We start from the raw sequence: 15726 nt of genomic DNA, 5'->3' as shown, positions 1-15726 counted from the left end.
ATGGGTGGGTCTGATCTAATCAGGTGAGTTCTAAAAAGCTGAGTGGGCCCTTTGTGAAGGAAGAAACAGAAATTCTCCTGCTATCCTTGAAGAAATGAACAACCAGGTTGTAGCCTGCCTATAGTGAGTGCTACATGGCAGGACCCTGAGAGCATCCTCAGCCAATAGCTAGCAAGAAAATGGAGACCTCAGTCATACAGCATCTGGAAAATACGTTCTTCTAACCACCTAAAAGAGCTTGGAGGCAGATAGTTCTCTAGTTGAATCTCCAGATGAGGATGTAGATGGCCAAAATTTTGTTTTCAGCCTTGTGAAGACCCAGTTGAAACATGTTTGGCTCCTGACCCGTGGAACCTGTGAGATAATAAATTTAACCATGTTAAGCTGCTAAATATGTGGTAATTTGTTACACGGTGATAGAAAACTAAACCTCCAGGCGAGATGCAAATTAGGGTACAGGATTGTCCACTTGGCCCTTTCTGCTGCCTTCCAAAATCAGCAAAAAAAATCATTTTGATGGGGATGTAGGTTGGGGGGGGGCGGGTGAAATAGGTGATGGGAATTAAGGAGGACGCTTGTTGTGATGAGCATGGGGTGATGTATAGAAGTGTTAAATCACTAAATTGTACACTGGAAACTATATCATGCCATTTGTTAACTAACTGGAATTTAAATAAAAACTTAATAAAAAAAAAACACCCACATCATTTTGTTTTGATGGTCTGATTGGGTTTTCCTTTGGGAAAATAACTGTAGTATAACAACAGTTACCAAACAGTGATACCGTTGGGAGAATTAAAGAAATTTAAAAACTCATATGTCACAGTAATTATTTCTAGTCCATATGGAAACAAACAGAGATAGAGTCAGTCCTCCCTCACTTCCTCACTCCCTCATGGGTAATGGAATGGATGTGGCCCTTGCCATAGGAAACACCAGTAGTCATTTCTGTTGAGGCCTATCTTAGAAGGAATCTGAACACTCCCCAGGGGCTTTCCTTCAAGAATTCTCTTATTTACAAGACTTCCTGCTTTCTCCTCTGGGGTTTTGATGGCATTTGTACCCCGATATTTATAGCAGCACTTTCAACAATAGCCAAATTATGGAAAGAGCCTAAGTGTCCATCAACTGATGAAGGGATAAAGAAGATGTGGTTTATATACACAATGGAATACTACTTGGCCATGAGAAAGAATGAAATCTGGCCATTTGTAGCAACGTGGATGGAATTGGAGGGTATTATGCTAAGTGAAATAAATCAGTCAGAGAAAGACAGATACCGTATGTTTTCACTCATATGTGGATCCTGAGAAACTTAACAGAAGACCAAGGGGGAGGGGAAAGGGAGGAAGTTACAGAGAGGGAAGGAGGCAAACCATAAGAGACTCTTAAATACATAGAACAAACTGAGGGTTGATGGGGGAGTGGAGGAGAGGGGAAAGTGGGTGATGGGCACAGAGGAAGGCACCTGTTGGGATGACCACTGGGTGTTGTATGGAAACCAATTTGACAATAAATTATGTAAAAAAAAAAAAAAAAAGAAAGAAAAAAGAATTCTCTTATTTACAAGACTTAAATCTATTTACCCTTCTTTTTCCTTCACTTCCTGTTTACTTTTTCTGTATGGACACCTCATCCTCCTCAGGAAGGCAGGCAGCTTTCTTCGAGGTATTTGGTAGAAAAGAAACATTCATCATTTACATTTTTGAAAAGTTCTGGCCCAGATTCTGTGTTCTCAGTCTGCAGTTGCCCATGAGAGGCAGTTTACCACAAATAACTTTTTCCCATACCATTTCTTCCGCAATGAATAAAAGGGATCCCCTCCCTCCTTTGCAAGGGTCTCTTTAATTCACATTTTTATTTGGGACTTCCATTTATTTATTCTGAAGAATGCAGGGATAATAAGAATCTTACCTATTTCATAAGGTTTTTGTGAGGATTACATCTGGAAATACATGACAAGTTCTTAGTACCAGAAGGCACATAGCACATGCTTAATAAATGTTAGCCATTATTATTATAATTGCTAGTATAAATCTATTATGTTCCCAGCAATTTGCAGGATCCTAAAATGGTAAAGAAAAAACTCCTGTGTGCCATCTGACTGCAACACAGTGGAGACTCTCAGATGAAACCTCACAGTGGCTTCTGGTCATTCAGGAGTGGGTGGGGCTTGGGAGCAGGAGTGGAAACCAGGGGACCTGAGCTTATTGAAATCAGACAACCAAGCTTTCTCAATCAAAAGGGGCTTAATCCAGAAAGGTAGAGTGCAGGATTGAGATCATGGTGGAGGGAGGGAGGCGGCAGTTGAACAAAGTCTTTATGTGGGAGGTTTTCTGGACAAACAGCACTGGAAAGGAAGAGAATTGAGTGAATAGTCGCAGAATTTCAGAAGCAAGATGGTTTTTAAATATTAGAGCCACAATTGAGTATAAAAAAATGGGGTGTGGGTTATGGGTTGCCTGAAAGTATGCCAAGTCAGGAAGCGTTAGGTTCCTGTCAGAGTCTTTTTCTAGGCACTCAGAAGAACCTAATTTGAATTATTAAGTTGTAAGTTGTGTGTGTGTGTGTGTGTGTGTGTGTGTGAGCATGTGTGCATCCATGCATACATAATATACCGTAAAAACAGGGCAGCCTAGCGGACTATAGGACCTTAATGTATGTTTCTGTATCCTTGCTGTCTGTTCAAATTATAGGTAAGCTCAACAAAGGCTTCTTTATAAACCTAAGGAGTTTCCTTTTTTCTGCTATTTGGCCTATATCATTCTTTGTGTTTTACATTTTTAGCCCTTTAAAAAAGGTCACTCTTTTCCCAGGGTTCGTCTGATCATTGGGTCAGAGGCATCTGAGTCCTTGTCATCAGTTGTGCTTCGGCCATGCTAGAACTAGATGTAGAAGAATATCATAATCCCAGAGTGATACAAAGACCTTTCCGAGGAAGATGAGATACCCGGAGGCTGGAAAGGAGGATTTGACCACATTAAAATGAAAAGCTCCAGTTCAGCCAAACACCAGAAACAAATTCAAAAGATAAAACACACACCGGAGAAGCCCATTCTCTCAACGCATCTGACCGTTCGCAAAGAGTAACTACGGTCCAACGTGAAAAATGAACAAAATGATAGGGAAATGGGCAGGGTGCACTGAGGGGCAATTAAGAAATAGCGATGCCTAATTAAGTGGCAAAAATCTGTTCAATCTTAATAAAGAGTGAAGATAAAGGCTTAGTAAAGATTAAGGTTTCCTGAAGATTGAAATGACCCTTCTGCCATAAATAAAAACATTGTTGGCAACATAGTGGGTAACTGGGCATCCTCCGGGGGGTGTCTGTACGGGAGCATCCACTAGGAATGGCAGAGAGCAGCACTGGCTTAAGCACTGCCTGCGTTTGTGGTTCAGAACCTGAGCCAGGGTCCAGCAAGGTGGAGGCGTCCCCCGTGTCCTGGACCCCACCTCTGAAGTTCAAACGAAGAATGACTTCTTTTGGTGACTTACCTCAAGTATAGGAAATATTTTTAACAGCCTTCTAGTGTTCATTTGGTTACATCTGAGGCTAAAATTCTTCTTTACGTCTTTTCATACCTGCATGTTCTTATTTACTTATTTGTTTGCTTGTTTGATGTATTATCCTTGAAGTTCATTAGCAAAATGTCTTGGTGTTTCCCAGGGTATGAATAGGCCTTTCTAGTCTCAATTGGGCCATTAATTCAGCAATATTTTCCTTTTTTGTGACTCATTTCTCTTTTTCTGTCCTCTGTCCCTACTCCATAGGCTGCCAATTACTCCATATATTAGATCTGTTTTGTATGATGCCATGTGTATAATCTCTTTATTTTGTACCAGGGATTTTTGTCCCCCGGGGAACATTTGGCAATGTCACATGGTAGAGACGAGCTACTGACATCTAATGGGTAGAGAGGCCAGGGACACTGCGAAACATCCTACAATGCATAGGGCAGCCACAGTCACAACAAAGAATTATCTGGTCCAAAATGTTAGTAGTGTGGAAGTTAGGATACATCGCCCCAGGATCAAGCCTGGACCCTGATAGACTTGTAGTTGTAAATTATTTCAAATGAGGTACAAGAAATCCAGAACTTCTATAGAAGTAATATGTAGATGATATTTCCTCTTGTAGGTAATATTTTTCTATACCGATACTAAAGCTGAGAGCACTTGGGGGCATACATATGAATATTTGAAGCACAAAACCAGAGAGCTGTTTCTCTCTACATACATTTATATATAGCTTATAATTTTAAGTGATACTATAACAAATCTTGGTTAAAACTTGATTATCTAACGTGCTAAGGGTTTGTGCTATTTGTGTGGGTTACATTTTCTAGTTAATGGAAACTTAACCTCCGAATTTTTTTGTCTCAACCTTTGTTTTTCAAAAAGGGTGGCATCTCTAAGCGAGGTTCTTGTAGTGCTTCTGGATTATCAAACAAGTTGAAAAGTCTGTAATCTTCTATAAATGTAGGAGGGGAGAATTATGGTCATTAACACCGTTTCTCCTAGATATGATATTGGACTAAAATGATACTGAGCGAAATACATTTTCTAAAAGTGATTTAAAAACATTCAGTATCTAGCCATATTGAGTTCCAGTTATTCGACGTCTGACTGGAATTTTATTTACCGCTTCAGTCACATATGTACCTCACTCTTATCAGGATGGAGAAATTCCACGGGACTAATGAACTGACCCAGACCCACTCTATCTCCTTTTTCCATAAATACACATATTTGAGTGCTCCCTGTTCTCATTGTTGCAAATTCATTTGCATGATTTCTCTCAATATTTCATAGAACTTAGAAAATTAATTACTTGATCTCTGTAATAATAACCACCCCATCTCCTCCCTTTCTGTATTAAAGCTAATTTAAAGGGAGGGATTTAATTCAGTAGTCTCATTGTTTACTCAAATTACACATGCATAATGAGATCTCAGTAGGAAAGAAAGCAGAATGCCACCTTTAAGACTCAAATCAATACCTCGGGGCAAAAATATGATAGTCTAACCATGCAGTTATTAAGAGTTCCCAGATTATAGCATTTCGTTGATCAAACCTGTGGTTTTTAGGGCGCTCTCAAATCAAAGATGCCAAAAAGATTCAGAAGGGGGTGGGGAATAATTTCAGGAGGCAGAGGTCACCAGTGTCACACTGCAGTGAGCTGCATAGGTTTGCAAATTTCCAAGAACCACTACACTTGATAAAATGATGTGACATCTTCAGTTTATTTTCAGCTTCTATAGCCACTCCTTGGTGTTTCCTAATATCCTCTCCACAAAGGGTTGAAATAAAATATTAACAAAACTGATGCCTACGGTATTGTCCATATGGACCAACTTTTGGATGCCATTTTCTTTTCTGTCTCTCTGTCTCTGAGCTCAGCAGTTCTAAGGGGTTAACCAGAGCAATCTTTTTTTTTTTTTTTTTTTTTTTTAATTTATTTTTGGGACAGAGAGAGACAGAGCATGAACGGGGGAGGGGCAGAGAGAGAGGGAGACACAGAATCGGAAACAGGCTCCAGGCTCCGAGCCATCAGCCCAGAGCCTGACGCGGGGCTCGAACTCACGGACCGCGAGATCGTGACCTGGCTGAAGTCGGACGCTTAACCGACTGCGCCACCCAGGCGCCCCAACCAGAGCAATCTTAAATGAAGTTAAAGAAGTTTTAACAATGACCTCCTTTTCATTTGTATGGGAATTTATTTCAGAGGTCATTCAACCCATGGTCTCTTTGGAAATTGTACTTTTTATTCAAGGTTAGTTTGCTTACACCTAACCATGTTCCAGAAAGAGTTTAAGTCAGCTTACAAGGATGCAAAATTAAAACCATGCCGAGTTCATGTTTTACTACACCATGCAATCCCGAGGGCAATCACAATAGCAGCTAGTGCATAGAATCTTTTGGTCATTGTGGGCACTCTCTGAAGACAGTATAATCAACAAGCAATTTGTTTAGTGTCTGCTGTGGGCTCAACACTGAGTTGGACACTGTGGAGGTTATAGAAGACATTATCTGATGGATATAGAAAACCATACCTCGTGGGCAGGAACATTTCCTTTATCTGGAACTTAGCTATCTAGGAAATTTAGCTATTTAGAAAATAGTCAAGAGAAAGAAATTAAATTTTTTATCAGCCTAAATAATGAGATAGCCCTTCTAACGCTAACGGAAGACCTGTTTACTCATACTTTGCTTATAAATCTAACAATCGTGATTCTTTGAGTTCCGAGTTCATAGCACTTTAGGAGCAGTGAATTGGAAGGTGATAGATTGCTGCTGCTACAGGCTGGTGGCTGAAAACTTCTGCAAATAAGAGACAAGAGGTTTGAAAAACCAATAGATAAAAGTCAAAAGTCTACAGAGTGTGAGGGCACTAAGTACAAAAACATCTACTCGTAAGGTACAATTCAGCGATGGGTGGCAAAGATGTACTTAACATATTGTTTATTTAAAAAAACAGATACATGAGATATGCCATAAATGTGCTTTCTGCCAATATGTCTATACTTTTTAAAAAACAGGCCTAGGAAGAAAACCCTCGATTACCTGGAAAACTCAGGCACTCTGATGGACTTGTTTTCTGGAGACCTGAGATTTTAGCCTTGTTGATGAGGCAGGGCTAATAGTATACACAGTAACAGGATGCCATCAGATATTGGGTTGTCTGCCATCTGCTTTGATGGATGCCAAGATAAAGATAAGCTCCATGAGTTGAAAGGATGGCCAAGGATTTGTGCGAGGCCTTGAAGGTGGAGTAGAATTTGAATAGATGTTGGGGTTTCGTGCTGATTAAATTCGAAGTCAGTACTTTCTTGGCCTTTTATCACCACTTTCTCTTTGGAAAGTGATCCAAGGAGATGGACCCCTTGGGGGTAGAGATTCCAGAAGGGGGCAGGTGGTGGTGCCAGAGCACCTTCTGTCTTCGCCATTTTTCTCAGTGCCCACTTCTGTCTCCCTGACCACCTTCCTTCTTCCAGCCATCCTGAGTCAAGTGATTCTGTTCCAGTGTGAAGTGGGGAGCAGAGCAAGGCATTAAGAGCCATGTTCTAGGTTCGCATTCTGGAGTCTTTATAGCTGGATGACCTTGAGCAAGATGTTGAACCTGAGCTCCTAGAGATGACACCAGTATTCATATAATCACGAGGATGAGTCAGCAGAACAGTGCAGGTGATGAGTACTTTCTAAACCTCGAATCCCGTGAGAAATGTCTCAAGTGTTCGTTTTCCATTGAGCGATGAGATTCTTCAGGATTCCTAGTTTTCTCTTCACAAATCTAGGGCCTCGGGGGCCTGATTATGGGCACAGACTGCTCTTTAGGACTTTAAATAACTCAGTGATAGCAGTGCTGCAATGAGTACACGTGGTCCAAATCTCAGCATGAAGAGCAAGTGGTCGAAAAAACCGCTTCCTTTCCAGCATTGGTTCTAAGAAAGTATCTCAAGATGGGCGTTGTTTGGTTGATTGAGTGACGTGTGCTAGGAAGGTATAAAAACGTAGATGGCAAGATTGAGAGTGGGAAGAGTAATGGGTCCAAGTCCGTCTGTCTGGAGGTTTGTGGAGAGTCTGATAGTGATCGATGACTGCCCATTTGAGCCATTATGGCCTGTTAGGTTCTAGTGCAACAGGCTGGAAATCCTTATCAAATGAGACAGGTGGTGTGGCCACTTACATATGATGAGCCCTTCCTGTATCCAAACCAGCCTGTCTACCACTCCATTTACCAGGAGCAAGACCTGCTGTGTCTCAGAAGAACCGTACTCTACTCAGGTTTTACTCCTAATGAGAAAGAGCTCATTGTTCTCATTGGTTTGAAAGCTAATCCCACCCCCTGAACCCTGGGGAAATCTTCAATGCCCAGAGCATCACCATGAAGCCTCATCCCTTTGAACCCCTCTTCACCATTGGGATCAGAGTGATTTTTCTAAAATACAAGTCTCTACTATAACACTGTATACTACCTGGAATTTAAAATAAAATTAAAAAAAAAGCCAGTATAACTTCTACTCCTCCAAGTCCTCTAGTAAATTTTGAATTCTTCAGCATAGAGAGAAAAGCCCTCTGTGATCCGTTCCCCAGGTCGGTGATATAGCCTTACCTTTTGTCAGTCTCCAGCTAGCAATTTATGTTCTAGTAATGCCAGAGTACTTGAAATCCATGCCCCTCTTACTCCTTACTTTGCCCTGTTCTTTACTGAAACACTCTTCTATGCCTCCTTACCTGGCTATTATTCCTCAGCCTTCCAGACTGAGTTCAGACATCTTTTCCAACAACCCTTTCTTATAACTCCAAGTGGGGTACAAGGAGGGTTGTGCTCCGTGTTTGCATTCAACTTTGTGCCTGCCTCTCTACTTATGGTACATTGAAATGATCTCTTGTGTATTTTTCCCATTAGCACATGGGTTTTTAAAAAGCAAGGACTGTACTTTGTTTCTATCTAAGCCATGAGCGCTTAGCAAGAGACGTGGAAGGCTACATAGCAAGTGCCTGTCAAGTAGAGGCATGAGTTGTGTCTCTAGAACATCCCTACATAGAGGTACATCTGTTGGTCCATGAATGGAGATCTCCCTTGATGACTGGATGAAGGGGAGAATGGAAGTGCTTACCAAGCCAATATTGGATAAGCTGGGTACGGTCTACAGTTTCCACTGAAGGAATATGCCTATATTTCAAAAGTCATTTTAGTATCTCCTCTGTTCCATAATAGGCATTATGAGGATGCATCCATGACCAGAAAGAGTACCTGTCCCCCAAGGATTTGTTTCCTAGGGGCACAAAGCTACATGTGTGCTCTAAGAAAAGTCACAGCCTTAGGGTTTCAGTGAAGAAACAGACTACCGACTCCTGAAGGAGTCAGAAAAGACTTTGTAGGATAAGAGAGACACCAAGTAGCCTTGGAAAATGGCAACGATTTTGAAAAGTAGAGATTGGGAAGAGGTAAAAGGGGGAGTGGGAGATGAGGCATTCTAGCCGGAGGAAATATCAAAGGCAAAGAGATCGAAAAGTATTTGGGAAACAAGAGACACAGATGGTGGTTCTCACCTGGATCCTGATGTGATTCGTGTTCCCCGACTTAGCCCCACTGCCATGCCCCAGCCACCCCAACTCCTTTCTCTGGCCCGGTGGTTCACAAACTCGAGTGAGAATCACAGTTGTCCGCAGGGCTTCTAAAGCAGATCGCTGGACCCCATTCCAGCTACCAAATTTCTGGTTCAACAGGTCAGACGATGATGCTGTGGTTTGGGGCCATATTGAACAACCACTGCAAAACTTTCCTGTGGACGCCACCGTGGCAAAGACCTGAAGACATGTTCCTCAGTCCCACTCGGGAGACTGTGGGAGACAGTGGACGTTAGAGCTCACCGGGAGCCTTGGGCCTTTTGGTCTCTGGAGGAGCAACTGCCCCTGGAAAGCCCAGCCAGCCACCCATCGGCACAACGGCCACCACCATTCAAGCTGTGCAGCAGGCAGCATTTTCCCAGCATCCTGGCAAATGAAAGACTAACTTGAACCATCTGGTTCTGTAACACCCTCCTACACCACTGCTTAAAAGCAGCCAAACATATTTTCTCTTACATTTTGTCAATAAAATATTGCTCCCCGAGGCTGTCGGCTTGTCATGTTTGCAGCCCATAAGCAAGGCTGGAGCACTTAGTGGTAGAACCCGCAAGAGGAGAGCCGCGGGAAAGTCCCTCAGCCCTTTGCTGCTGACGTCCCCACGCACCCCCACTTCTCAGGCAGATTCTCTAAACGGATGCCCGCAAGTGTTTTTGTAAAAGTGGAACCAAAATGTGTCCGGACCTTTGCTGGCCACTCTGCCCTTTCTGGCCTTGTAATTTTGGTTTGCCTTATGACGGTAAAGAATCAACGTGCAGCATTTCCAACAGCCAGGTAGAGTGTGTACACATTTATTAAGATTAATTAAAAAGTAACAAATTGTAAAGGAATAACATTAACAGCCAGCAGAAAAAGTGTAGACATTTTGACAGTCTTTTTGAATTTCATTAAAAGATGGTAGTGACAAAAACCCCAGAGACTATTTCTACTTTACTAAAGAAATAGGTCACAGATTCAATTACAGTCACTGAAGCATGGACTCAATCTATCATGGCAAATTAAGTACATTTTAGCAACCTACTTTCCTTTAAAAATTTTATAGACACTTTCAGTGGAAGAAGAAAGACTATAGGAAAAAAAAAAAAAAGAAAGAAATTGCAAAACCAAGTCCCACCCTTCCTCCCCCCCTCGGCTTTTGAGTAAGCATTTGGCTTATTTGCTTTGGGTATAAGACAGAAAATCATTAAGAAATACTCGGCTCGCTCACAATTATTACTCTTCACTCGTTCATGGTTTAATGATGCAGATTTGGAATTGGGAGTGGGAAACAGCTCCAAATTAGAATCGCTGGTCTTCAAAGGGGGGCTTTGTTCTACAGGATGAGCCCCACCCCTTTCTTTTAAAAGAGGACTATTTGTACTTTACAGCTTTTTATGAAATTTTTGCGCTAGACTCTCAGAGCAGACATGTTGTGTTCATTTGGGGAAAGATACATAATTAAATAAAAAAGTGCTCATTCGGCCTGTGGATATGGTTTAGCCGAGTGCAAATATTAAGACAGTGAGATGGCTTTGTGCCCATGGCAAAGCTGATTTCATGTTGACAGCTGGAGTTTACAGGGGGCCTCTTGGAATGAAGCAGTGGGGACCATCTCTTAGACACTAGCAGCAGCAGCAGCAATGGTAGAACATGAGATGGTGAGACCTTCGTGTTTCCCCTTTGACAAGTAGGGACCTAGGGCCAGGACACTCACGAGCCAGTCTTAGGAGTCTGTCGAAGCTTCGGAAAGCCATGTGAAGTCTTGTGCCTCAAACAGCAGTGCCGCCAAAGCACCTATTGAGTTTAGGGCTTGTGTTGCCCCCTCGCTCCCCAGTCTTGCCTTTCTCTTAGAGCCCTGGCTAGCTTTCTCCTGACGCCTCTGGGGAATGGGCTCAGACTTGAAATGAGTGATTGCCTTTGCTTCCCAGAGAAGTAAGTGATAGAGATGCTGCACGCCTCTCTGAATTATCTTGCTATTGAGCAAAAGCCTCTCTTTAGCCAGGCAGAAAGGAAGCCCACAGAACCTCATTTCTGCTTTTGATTGCAAAATTGCAACTTCCTCAGGGTGTGAGGCGTCACAGTAGCTAGTAAGGTGAGGTTCTCACACGGTCAGCATCACACCCTTCAAAATACCTCAGATCTGTAGGTAGCCACGGCTTATGTGCGTGGTAGAATATAACTCTGTGAGCTAAGAAGCCCGTGGATCTTTCTTAGACCACAAGGTCCTCCAAACTACGGAGGTAAAATAAATGTGAGCTGATGTGTCTACCTTGTGTGCTGTGAGAAGCTGATTGCGCCCGGAGAGGGAGACTGGCGCGTAGGGGGTGGCTCATGTGACCAGAGTGGTAAAAGATTGCAACACGCTGAGGCTGTGGGTTCTTTATGTAAAGGTGATGAGCACCTGTTGGTGTTTGTGTGCAGGAGCCACACTTGACCTAAACGGATGAGAGGGCCAAGGAGACTCGATGCTTACACGCGGCTGCCTACCCTACCGGGGAGATCAAAATGGTATCACGGCCCCAGTTCCTGGGCCTGTCCTTCAGCTCGCCAAGTGTAGCTGTAACATCTGTTGCATCTGAGGCTGTTTCCCACTACCATGGTGGCGAAATATATTTACAAATGTAGGATATATACAGTAATGTATAAAATAGAAAAAAATCATATGCTAAATATGATTTTGCAGTATATTTTAAATTCAACTCAGTGCAGTGAGACGCTTCTACTCTGCAAGGCCACTGGGAACCGAGACCAAAGGAAGAGCTGTTCCCATCTCAAGCGCGTTTGCGGAGCGTGGAAAATGCCGGCAGTGTTGAGAGCAAGGCCCTGCTCTCAGGCGTTTTGGGTTAAGTCATGTGGGGTGGGGACCTGAAAGTTTGTCAGGTGATTTGAATGTATAGCCTCGGTTGAGTGCCATGGATTGAAATTATTTTTCTTTCTCATTAAGTATGTGTTGAATCTGCCTACGTTAAAATCAGTTTCCGCATGACTCCCTTACGCTGCTGTCTCCTGTCATTTGGGGAGCCATCAACTTCCAAGACCATCCTTGTTGCTGGAGAAGCATTCTTCCCGAGTGGGAGAGGTAAAATGGTGCTAAGACTGCTGAGTCTCCACACGGGGCCCCTCGCAACGCGAGAGCACACAACTTGCCCAAACCGACAGAGTAGATAACAGGTGGGACCACCTAAGAAGACAAGCGCTTGGACTTGCCGTCCTGAAACTGAATTTAAACCTCTGAGATCAGTGTTGATACGATGGGTATTTGCGTGCAGCCAGAGGCAGTCAAGACCCAGTGGGATCATCTCTGGAAATATATAAGGGACAGCTCAAAGCTCTGGATGAAAATCCATCTTTCTCTTGTTCGAGTTTTTAAAAGGTCTAATCAGATGGTGCACCAAGCTTAGAATCCTTGGGAGATAGTATAGCATCATGGCGGGGGCCATAAATGGAGCAGCTAATTTACCTGTATTGAATATGCATTCTGCCACTTGCTCGGTGATTTGAGCAGGATGCTTACTTAACCCCTATGTGCTTCAACTTCCTCATCTGCAAAATGAGACAATAACTGTACCCACCTTCTAGGGTTGTTCTGAGGATGACACGATTTAATGCATGTGCATTGCTTAGCTTGGGGCCTGGCATGGTGTGTGTGCTGAAGGAATGTAGGTATTGTCATAAGTACCGTCATAGGCATTATGTAGGTGGCCCTGATCTGGGGGGTGGCCCATTCTGTTTTTAATTACATTTTCTTTTCTTAGCTTAAATAATGAGAGACAAAAAGGTATATGTTCAGAAACATAGTATTGATATCTGTCTCTGGTGGACCATTGCCAAGACAACACAGGAAAGTGGATTTGGCACTGGAACACCTGTACCTTTTAGCTTCATATGAGTGGCCTTGGCCAAGTCTTTGGAACTTTTTGAATTCCAGTTTCATTAAGTGCAAACCTGGAGATTCTATATGTTCCTTGCATCCTTCGGTGGGATTGTCATTAGGACCTTATGAGAAATTCTTCATAGAAACACCAACATAGCATTTGTTTTACAGAGCGTTTCTCATAAATCATTGCATTTAGGCCTCACACTAAGGCTTTGGGATACGTATTCTCATTCCCAGTTTGCAACTGAAGCGGAGGCTGAGAATTTCCCAAGGCCACCAAAATGGTTCAGTGGCAAGTACCTAAGGCTCCTGGGTTCAGCAGTATTTCTCATAGACCATGAGCGCACGATTTTAGATAAATGATCTCTGGGAACAATCTCCTTAGGACACGATAGCGTGTGATGTAAATGGTATGTGGTATTATTATTTGGAGATTCTCCCTTTGATATTATGTAAAGAGAAAGGTAGACAGCACAGAAGCAGCAAGCTTTAGTTCCAAGAGTCATCCATCACTCGTTAGCAGTGAACTTGGCACCCAAACAGCAACTGAATCCCTGTATCCAGGGTTGACTCAGGAGAGGCATCATACTGTTGATCCCTTTTCATCATTTACCCTTTGCCGCTTTTCACTTCAGGGTGACACATAGCTGACCTACTAAACAGTCATCTTTGTCCACGTGGAAATTAATTAGCTGATAATTGTCTCCAGGATATCACAGTGAACTCGAGCTCAGGAAGTCAAAGGAAGGTCTCTGGAAAGTAGACTAACCAGGGTTTCCCGGTTGAGTCATTCCCTTCCATCTGAATCTCCTTCTGCCTTCCCCCACGCCTGCTCTCCGAGAAGCTCAACCATCTCTTGATGAACTTGGCATAATAACCACGCACAGCTGGACTGCAATATGGTTTGAGAAGAAGTACACTCACAGCCTGTGATGTTAGATGAGCTTCAATTTGTTCAAACCACTTGCTGTGTCAGTCTGACTCCAGGCATCAGTGTGAAAAATGGGAAATTTAGTTACCTATATAGATAGTAATAGCAACAGAAATACCTTGAAATTTTGTAATATTTTTCAAGTTACTATGCACACTCACACGTGTTTCAGGCCATTCTTACAACAATTTGGGGAGACAGATGGGATGATTATTCTTATTATGGAGTAAACAAACCTGAGACTTGGGGAATTTTTGACCTGTTCTCTTCTACGGCTGGTCAGGGGGCAGACTCCTATCTTTACTCATGTCCTGCCTCTTTGTTTTTTCTGTCCAGGGCCACCTTTCTGAAAATAGGCTACTTTTAATTTTGGGAACTCCTATGCTCCCAAACATTTGTTTCCAACCACCACGTTCTTATCAGGCCTTTTCCTCCTGGCCATACTTGATTGATCCAGCGTTGGACAAATGACACAATGTAGGTCCAACTTTCTCTAGAATTTTTCAAATTGGAAATGGGAGAGAGAGTCAGGAGGTTTCCAGTAAAGGAAACGTAGCCATGATTTTTGCTATGTTAATAAAGCTGATTGGAGGGGAAAGAATGACACTGACAGAAAAGCAGAGCTGGTGGAAAATGAAAGAATCTTGGTGGCAATGATGTCCCTGGTTCCAACTGTTATTTTTGTGGGGTTTTTGGGAAATGTTTATTAATTTTTATTTATTTATTTTGAGAGAGGGAGACAGAGAGAGAGAGAGAGAGAGAGAAAGGGAGGGTCAGGGAGAAAGGGGGAGAGAATCCCCAGCAGGCTCTGAACTGCCAGCACAAAGCCCGATGTGGGGCTTGAACTCAAGAATGGTGAGATCCTCAGCTGAGCCCAGGTCAAGAGTCGGACGGTTAACTGACTGAGCCACCCAGGCGCCCCTCGGACCATTCTTAAAGCAGCATCCTTTGGGAAAATAATCTTTCAATAAGTTCTTTTTTTTTTAAGTTTATTCATTTATTTTGAGAGAGGCGGGGGGAGAGAGAGAGAGAGAGAGAGAGAGAGAGAGAGGCAGAGACAGGGAGAGAGAGAATCCTAAGCAGGCTCCACACCATCAGTGTGGAGTCCATGGTGGAGCTCGAACTCACGAACGTGATATCATGACCTGAACTGAAATCCAGAGTCGGATGCTTAACTGACTGAGCCACCCAGGTGCCCCATACTCTCATATTTCTAAATGAATAAAGTGACAGACTCTCACCCTAAAAATCATCTTGATTTGTGTCAAAAAGATGACTCCGGTTTTCATGTTTGTCCGTGCTCAGTAGCTATCTAACTCACCCGCATAGTTGTGGACATTATTAAACATGATACAGAGAATTGAACAGGGCTGCTCATTAGTTAAGCAGATCATACATATTTAAGATCTCACCGTTGAAATTGGCCATACACAGACAAGTATCCCTTATCCAAATCAGTATCTGCCAAATCGGTATCATTCAAAACCATGTCACCTCTCTCTTGACATAAGCAGATAATTACGTTCCTGAAGAGATTTTAGAAAGGTTATCATGTCTCTGCTTTTTAAATCAAGGTTCCAAATCCTTAATGCCATGGTAATATTTTTTTATTGGTGTAGAGCTCAGAATATGGAGCCAGATTGCCAAGTTAAAAATCTCAGCTCTGGCATTTACTGTCTGGGTAACCTTGGGTACATTTCTTTATGTCTCAGTTATGCCATCTGTAAAATGGGCCATAATGATAGAACCACGTCCTGTGGTTATATAAAGGCTAAACAAGTCAATATGTATAAAAGTGCTTAGAATA

Source organism: Neofelis nebulosa, chromosome 17, assembly GCF_028018385.1.
Source record: "Neofelis nebulosa isolate mNeoNeb1 chromosome 17, mNeoNeb1.pri, whole genome shotgun sequence".
In the NCBI taxonomy this organism is placed as follows: domain Eukaryota; kingdom Metazoa; phylum Chordata; class Mammalia; order Carnivora; family Felidae; genus Neofelis; species Neofelis nebulosa.
This window is presented reverse-complemented; position numbering follows the sequence as displayed.